Genomic DNA, 9,404 nt, shown 5'->3' on the forward strand with positions numbered 1-9,404 from the left:
TTTTGGAGGTGACGCACATGTTATGTGACGGGCGTGTGGGCGTGCAACGTGAGAATTGGGACCTGGTCCATTCCGTGAAACTGAAAAGTTGAATAAGCTTGTTAGCTATGTGCTCTTTTTGTGCTATAGAAATTTGACAGTGAATCATGTTAGAGATCATGCTTAGACTATGTGTTGGTGCTGTAAAAAACCCCAGCGGTCGTGATACCTATTGAACCTTCCTACTTATTATTACTTGTACTCAATCACAGTTTACTTATTTATTTTATCTCAATCTCTATTGTTCATTATTGATGCATCATATCATTGTTGTTTGGGCTGATTTCATAATTATTGAGATCCCGAGAGACTGGAGAGATTTATGACTTAGTGAGGCTGAGGGCCTTATTGTGAGATATTATATTATAGCACGTGAGTTGTCCGTGCGGATCCAGATATTATACTATAGCACATGTGTTGTCCGAGCAGCACGTGAGTTGTCCGTACGGATCCAGATATTGATACTATAGCACGTGAGTTGTCCGTGCGGATTATAACGCTTGGGTTATAGGAGCTCCTCCGGAGTCTGCACACCCCCAGTAAGCGCAAGTACCTATTGAGTGTGAGTACTGAGGTCTGAGAGCCGAGTAATTGAGTTGTTGTGACGAGTTGAGTAACTATTGTCTTGAGAGGTTGTACTTACTTTTTCATTTGTTGATGCACTTAGTTCTATCTGTCATTGTCGTGAAATTTTTGAAAGACTTTATATCCGGATTTACCTGCACTATAATAGTATAAAACTGATTTGATTTGAACTTTCGGATTTGAAATGATGTCTATTCTTTGGTGGAAATATTGATAATAAATTGTATTTGTATAGCTCGTCACTACCTTCTCAGTTCCTTATTTATTTCTATTACTTATTGAGTTGGTTGTACTCATGCTACACCATACACTTCATGTGCAGATCAAGGTGTGTACGGTTCTGGCGGTCGCTGAGTTCGTGCGCGAGCTGATTATCGGAGACTTACGAGGTAGCTACCGGCGTCCGCAGTCCTTGTTTCTCCTTTCTTACTATCTTTTCTCTCTTGTATTGGCATTTGGCACAGACTGTAGTAGACTCTGTTTCTAGATTAGTTGTTAGATGCTCATGACTCTGTGACACCCTGATGTCGGGCTATTTTTTCGCACTTATATTTTATTTGGCTTTTACCCCCATTTTTATGAAAAACTCCAGTTATTTTAAATGTCTGAATTCATTTTTGTTAAATTTTGAAAGTGTTTTGGAAAGTTCGTCTTGCCTAATATCATGATATGCGCCATCACGACGGGTTAGATTTCGGGTCGTGACAAGTTGGTATCAGAGCCTAGGTTACATAGGTCTCACGAGTCATAAGCAGGTTTAGTAGAGTCTTACGGAATCGGTACGGAGACGTATGTACTTATTTTCGAGAGGCTAGCGAACCATTAAGAAACTTCACATTCTTTAACTCTTGTCGTGCAAATCTTTTGATTCTGGTAACCAAATTTCTATTTTTCTCGTTCTCTCACAGATGGTGAGGACGCGTACTACAGGGCAGGATGGACAGCCACCAGTACAACCAGTCAGGGTCGCGGTAGAGGCCGCAGTAAGGGAAGAGGTGCAGCTCGCACCGCAGCTAGGGCAGCACTTACAGACCCACCAGTTGCCCCAGTTCAGGAGCAGGCTCCAGTTGTGGATGACCCTGTGGGACCAGCTCAGGCACCACCTGTGCCCATTGTGATTCCAGGCCTTTAGGAGGCCTTAGCTCAAATTCTGACCGCGTGTACCAGTCTTACTCAGGCGGTATCTGTTCCGACCGCAGCAGCCACTTCTCAGGGTGGGGGAGGCGCTCAGACTCCCGCCGCCTACACACTAAAGCAGGTGATACAGGGATTCCAAACATCGGGGGCACCACCAGCCCAGCCGGTTGCCGCTACTCATGATTATGTGGTTCCTTTTATGCCTGAGGATGAGCAGCGTAGATTGGAGAGGTTTGGGAGGCTCCAGCCTCTATCTTTAAGTGGTGCAGAGGGAGAGGATGCACAGGGTTTCATGGACAGAGGATACTCCGTACGGCAGGTATTCTAGAAACCAGTGGGGTCTCGTTCACTAATTTTCAGTTCTCTGGACCTGCCTTCAGTTTGTGGGAGGCTTACGAGAGGCGTAGGCTGGTTGGCGCATCACCCCTTACCTAGCAGCAGTTCTCCGTTCTCTTTCTAGAGAAGTTCGTGTGTCAGTTCCGCAGAGAAGAGCTGCGCAGACAGTTTGAGCAGCTTCGTCAGGGTGATATGTCTGTGACGCAGTATGAGATGAGATTTTCAGAGTTGGCCTGTCATGTTATCTGGTTGGTTCCCACAGACAGGGAGAGGATCAGGAGGTTTATAGATGGCCTCATTTTTCAGCTGCGATTGCTTATGACTAGAGAGAGTGTGCCTGGTGCTACTTTTGATGACGTTGTCGATATTGCCCGTCAAATTGAGATGGTTCGCAGCCAGGAGCGGGTCGCGAGGGAGGCCAACAGGACTTGTGGCCAGGGTGACTTCATCGGTGTTCCTTCCGGGGTCAGTTCCACCACGGTAGGGGTCGTCCTTTCAGACATGCTCAGACGGCTCGCCCAGTTCACCGTGGTGCATCATCTGGCCATGATTCACACAGTTATCAGCATGGTCAGTCTTCATTCAGTGCACTACTAGTGCAGAGTTCTCACCCTACCTCATCAGCTCAGGTGTCTACGGGTAGTTCTTCGGGGCACCACTCGGCCGATGGAACTATCACCAGCAGCCCCACCACCCGTCCAGCCAACTCGAGGTGGGGCTCAGTCAGCTAGGGGTCGCCCGAGAGAGGGAGGCCGATCAAGGGGTGGCCAGGCCCGTTTCTATGCTCTTCCTGCCAGACCAGATACCATTGTTTCAGATGCTGTGATTACATGTATTGTCTCAGTTTTCCACAGACATGCCTTTGTATTATTTGACCCTGATTCCACTTACTCATATGTGTCTTCGTATTTCGCTCATTATCTGGATATGCCCCGTGAGTCTCTAGTTGCATATGTTCGTGTATCCACTCCAGTGCGCGATACTGTCATTGTGGACTGTGTATATAGGTCATGTGTGGTGACTATTGGGAGTCTGGAGACTAGAGTAGATCTCTTATTGCTTTGTATGGTCAATTTAGATGTTATCTTGGGTATGGTGAGTTATCAGATGTTTTGTTATATGGCTTTGAGCCAAGTGGGGAGTCTGCTATCTATGATTTGATTGCACGATTTCGTACGGTATTAGTTTTTGTGCTGAGGCATATTTGTTGATTGGTTATGACTTGCAGAGGTTGATATCGGGAATGACTTGAGTAGAAAAATTTCTTGAATCATGAAATGATTAAATTGTTATTTTGAAGGATGTAGTGCGCACGGAGTGAATTTGATCGGTGGTGTTAAGGCAGGGTTACCCCCTTCGAGCGTTGCTGTGCTAATGAGGCACGTGTCTTTCAGTCCATTTGGGTGGTGCAATTTAGAGTCTGAGATTACATTTAATGGTGTCGGGATTTGCGGTAATCCTGTATGATTATGGATTTTATATTTTAGTATAATAAAGGTAAGAAGAATAATTTTAAAATTTACATAAGGCATTTTCAGAGTGAGCGTTACAGTTGTGATATTTATGGAGATACTTAAGAAGAGTGCAATGGCTTACAGGCCTTATGGTGGTGTGGTGTGGTGTTATGTTAGAATGTCTTATAGTGAGCTTTGGGTAAGGATCGTGGAGTTCTGACAAGGAGAAGTATCAAATTAAGGTCAGTTCATTCTTGAAGGCAAGTTCACGAATTCTGGGCAGAATGGTCAGTATTACATATTTAGATGAATGTTATAGTTGCTCGGTAATCCCTGAGAGGGGTACGCGATTGAAAGGGGCATTGTGTTTTTGATTTACAGATGTTCATTGGTATTGCAGTACTCTCCTGGTTGATCGACTGCTGATATTCAATTTTGCTACATGGAACGAAAGAATTTTAGAAGTATTCCTAGTGGGATGATCGTGTATGAAAGATGTGTTAGACCTTCTGACGGTTGAGTTAGGATCAGATATGGGATTCGGGTGTTATATGGATTTGGAGACTGGGAGTTCTCAAGAGCCGGTTATTTCCATGGTTGTGGACTGTGAAGTCATTGCCGAAGCTAGTTAGACGATAACATGTGTTATGATTCAGTAATTGTGGGCTTTGGGAGGGTTATTTATCCATGTGTGGGTGCCTGGAGTTGATTCGGATTTCGAGACGTAGGCCCAGGGGCCGGTTTGAGTATATTTTAGCTTATAATTTCATATTTTTCTTAGCCTATGTTAATTATATCGTACTGCTTGTGGTTAGATTCGGGGCATTTGGAGATTTGATTCGAGGGGAAAAGGAATTGCGGAGGAGGATTTTATGCGGTTTGAGGTAAGTAACAGTTTTAAATCTGGTTCTGAGGGTATGAAACCTCGGATTATTGTATTATGTGAGTATTTTGGAGGTGACGCACATGTTATGTGATGGGCGTGTGGGCGTGCAACGTGAGAATTGGGACCTGGTCCATTCCGTGAAACTGGAAAGTTGAATAAGCTTGTTAGCTATGTGCCCTTTCTGTGCTATAGAAATTTGATAGTGAATCATGTTAGAAATCATGCTTAGACTATGTGTTGGTGCTGTAAAAAACCCCAGCGGTCGTGATACCTATTGAACCTTCCTACTTATTGTTACTTGTACTCAATCACAGTTTACTTGTTTATTTTATCTCAGTCTCTATTGTTCATTATTGATGCATCATATCATTGTTGTTTGGGCTAATTTCATAATTATTGAGATCCCGAGAGACTGGAGAGATTTATGACTGAGTGAGGCTGAGGGCCTTATTGTGAGATATTATATTATAGCACGTGAGTTGTCCGTGCGAATCCAGATATTATACTATAGCACGTGAGTTGTCCGTGTGGATCCAGATATTGATACTATAGCACGTGAGTTATTGTGCCGCACGTGAGTTGTTGTGCAGATTATAGCGCTTGGGTTATAGGAGCCCCTCTGGAGTCTGCACACCCCAGTGAGCGCAAGTACCTATTGAGTGTGAGTACTGAGGACTGAGAGCCTAGTGATTGAGTTGTTATGACGAGTTGAGTGAGTATTGCCTTGAGAGGCTGTACTTGCTTTTTCATTTGTTGATGCACTTAGTTGCTATCTGTCATTGTCGTGAAATTTTTGAAAGATTCTATATCCGGATTTGCCTACACTGTAACTGTATAAAACTGATTTGATTTGAAATGCCGGTTTTGAAAGAATATCTATTCTTTGCTGGAAATATTGAAAATGAACTGTATTTGTATAGCTCGTCACTACCTTCACGGTTCCTTATTTATTTCTGTTAATTGTTGAGTTGGTTATACGCATGCTACACCCTGCACTTCATGTGGAGATCCAGGTGTGTACGATTCTGGCGGTTGCTGAGTTCGTCCGCAAGCTAACTATCGGAAACTTACGAGGTAGTTGTCGGTGTCCGTAGTCCTTGTTTCTCCGTTCTTACTATCTTTTCTCTTGTTTTGGCATTTGGCACAGACTGTAGTAGACTGTGTTTCTAGATTGGTTGTTAGATGCTCATGACTCAGTGACACCCCGATGTCGGGCTATTTTTCTACACTTATGTTTTATTTGGGTTTTACCCCCATTTTTATGAAAAACTCTAATTATTTTAAATATCTTAATTCATTTCTATTAAATTTTAAAAGTGTTTTGGAAAGGTCGACTTGCCTAGTATCACGATAGGCGCCATCACGACGGGTTAGGTTTTGGGTCGTGATAGCGTTTGAGGGGAATTTTTTTAGTGAGACGTAAGCCCCAGAAACGTTTTCAAATTAAAATAAAATTTGTTGAATAACTCCTTCATATAATACCCAAATTCTCAAAATTCGGCTTGGTAATTACTCAAAAGTTTTAAAAAGGAACTGAAATTTATTAAATTTAAAAGTCAAGACCTTTTTTATTGATTAAAGCTCTAATTCATGGTCTTTCCCAATTCTTTATCTTGTCCGCTAATCTGCTAATATCTCCCAAAAGCAACGAATATTTTATTTCTTTTTTACAAATACAAAAAGAACTACATTCTCTTTCATAGCAGCAAGTTCAAAGTTCAAATTGCAGGTTAGTCATCATTTCTGTTCCTCCGTGTATAAAACTTTATTCTTTTCGACTCAAGTTACTTGTGCTTCTAAGTAGCATATAATAGATTCTTTTGACTAGTTTTTTTGTGGGGATGAATTTATATATATATATATATATATATATATATATATATATATATATATATATATATTTCACATATTTATAAAAAAATTTAATTTTTATACAATTTTACATGTTTATAAATATTTACTGTAATTATATTATTTTATAAAATATTAAAAACTAAATACATATGGAGCTTACGCCTCGCTGAGGCATATGTAAAATGCCTCGCCTTACGCCCACACCTTTTAAAACACTGGTCCGAGATGGTCTAAGTGTGAGATTTAGTAGGAGAATGGTATGCTGTGCATGACGAAAATGTAATTATATTTCCCATATCCAGGACCTAAAGGAGGTAAAGGATCAGATTCCAATAAACTGTTCCTCAGCAAACAACTTAATCTAATAGCCTTTTGGCCAAGCTTCTCTCAAAGTCAAAAGTGCTTCTATTTTCTAACAAAAGTATTTTTTTCTCAATTTGAGGTGTTTGATCAAGCTTGTTAGGGAAAAAGCATTTTTTTGGAAAGAAGCAAAGACAGTTTAGAGTCTATATGGAAACAACTATGTAATAACTAGGCTATGTAATTGTTACACTAGTAATTACACAACCTAGTAATTATAGTATATAATAATTACAAAGTCAGGTTTGTTTGTCATAACATAATTACAATGTAATTACACATGTTATGGTTGATTCCACGAGTGTAATTACATAGTAAAATATTTTTTATTTAAAATAAAAGCTAAATTTAAAAGTTAATTTTTTTTTCCAGATGAACATATAAGTAAATTTTAACATGTAACAAATATATGCATATTTAATTATAAATTGGTAACTAGTATTGTGAAGAATAATCGGTATCCTTCATATAAATATTACTATATTAACATGAATATATTAAAACCCAACAAAAATCGAATATTTTACCAACTATATGTCTGAATATAATATGTAATTCATGATGTGTTGCACTTTTTAAATTTAAAAAAAAACATAAAAATTTATACTACTAATTAATACATTAGAAAATAAAATATTTATTTTAAAAAGTATAAACACTACTTATCAATCTAGCTACAACATAATTTATACTGAAACTTGTTATTATAAAGCTAATAAAATTTCAAATTATCAATAATCATCAATCAAAAAATTTCCGATTAACTAATTATTTCAACAAAATAAAAAATGATAGAAATAACAGTATAGCAGGCCATTGAGTTCATTACTATGATCAAGACATCAACCTACAAAGTACTCCAATTAGTAGTAGTATAATACGATTGCAGCAACAAAAGAAGAGATTTAAAAGGGAAGAAGAAAAATGTCAGGATATACCTCATACCAAACGACCCCTAAGAATATGGCTTCACGTTGAAACAGATTTGAGAAGATGACAGAAACGGAAGAGGTCTTAATAGATACATATTTGAAAAGAAAAAAAAAAGAAATATAAAAAATCATTTGGTAATTACATGGTGTAATTACCACCAATTCTCACATCTCCCTTGAGAATGAGAGATTGTAATTACTCCCTCTCAATTACACCTAATTTCACACTAACCGAGTAATTACTTGGCCAAATAAACAAGCCAAACTGTGTAATTACACCCAATGACACCCAAATCCAATTACATGGTGGCTTAACAAACATGCTCTTAGAGAAGCAAAAAAAAGTAAAGTCTCTCTGGTAGCTGACTTTTCTTCTTACCAAAAATACCCTTAGCAAAATATAGTACAATACACAGCATTAGAGATTATATTCTTGAGAACTCTCTTAATGTATAAATATTTCTTCTTATTTTTAGGATAGTTTTCTAATATATACTCCATCCGTTTTAATTTAAATGACACACTTTCTTTATTAGTCCGTTCCAAAAAGAATGACATGTTTCTATATTTAAAAACAATTTAACTTTGAACTTTACATTTTACCTACTTTACCCTTAATGAGAAGCTTTTATAAGAAGTTTTTATAGCCACACAAATATTATGGTCCTACAAAGCTTTTACTCCTTAACCTTTTAGGACCACATATTTCAAAAGTTTCTCTTCTTTCTTAAATTTTGTGTCAAGTCAAATTAACGCATCTACATTGAAACGGATGGAGTAGTAATTTTTAGTGTGAATACTTTTGTATTTGTTGAATGATATTTTGATATATTGAAATCATCTTGAAGGAATTAAAATACTTTTCAATTGTATTTTCTTATTTTACTTAAATAAAATGAAAAAACTTAACTATTATCTTTAATAATAAATATTTGAGATTATTTATTAATTCATATCATATTAACTATTAAGTAAATCTCTTCATGTCATTATTCGTAATTTGATACTTAAAAGCACTTTTTTAAAAAGTTTGGCCAAACACAAACTATTGCTCAAAAGTGCTTTTCAGATTGATAAGCCAAACACAAACTGCTTCACTTTCTCCACTAGTGTTTGTAACATCTTATGGTTCATCGCTTCAAAATCTCTACTAGATATTTAGTGTCACAACCCAAAAACACCAACCGATCGTGATGACGCCTAACGTACTTTTGAAAAAAACACTTTTCAAAAGAAGTGATTTTTTCAGCTTGGTCAAACAGGCTATAAAGCTTGTTACGTTTATTCCCAGAAGCCAGAGAGATAACAGACATACCAGTGCTCAGATAATGTAATATACCTAAGTTATTCTTGAAACATACATACTTGAATGCTGACAAATCAGCAGAGCATTATGCAGTTCCAAGCATTTTCTAGCACCATTCTGCAAGATGCTTGCTGCATTTAGAACAGCACCCACTGAAAAAGATTGACTTTTACAGCGTCCCGCTATCACACCTCCACCTCAACCCAAATCAAGGAATCTATCTGTCAATCAATGGGTTTCTATCTATAAGGATCCATATCCTTGTTCGATTGGATGGTCTTGATCTCTCTCTCTCTTTCCCCTCCTTATTTGACAGCGGAATTGGTTCTCTTATCTTAGTAGTCCATAGAATTTATTGAAGAGAGGGAAAAGAAAAAAGAAAAAATCATGTAAATCATGAGATGTCTCACTCATAATCGTAATCTTTCCTAACATAAACTTGCTATGCTGTCAGTTACAACGACGGCGACGCCTTAATTCCAAACAAGTTTAGGCCGACTCCATTGCTTTGTTGT

Source organism: Nicotiana tomentosiformis, chromosome 1 (assembly GCF_000390325.3).
Source record: "Nicotiana tomentosiformis chromosome 1, ASM39032v3, whole genome shotgun sequence".
NCBI lineage: Eukaryota > Viridiplantae > Streptophyta > Magnoliopsida > Solanales > Solanaceae > Nicotiana > Nicotiana tomentosiformis.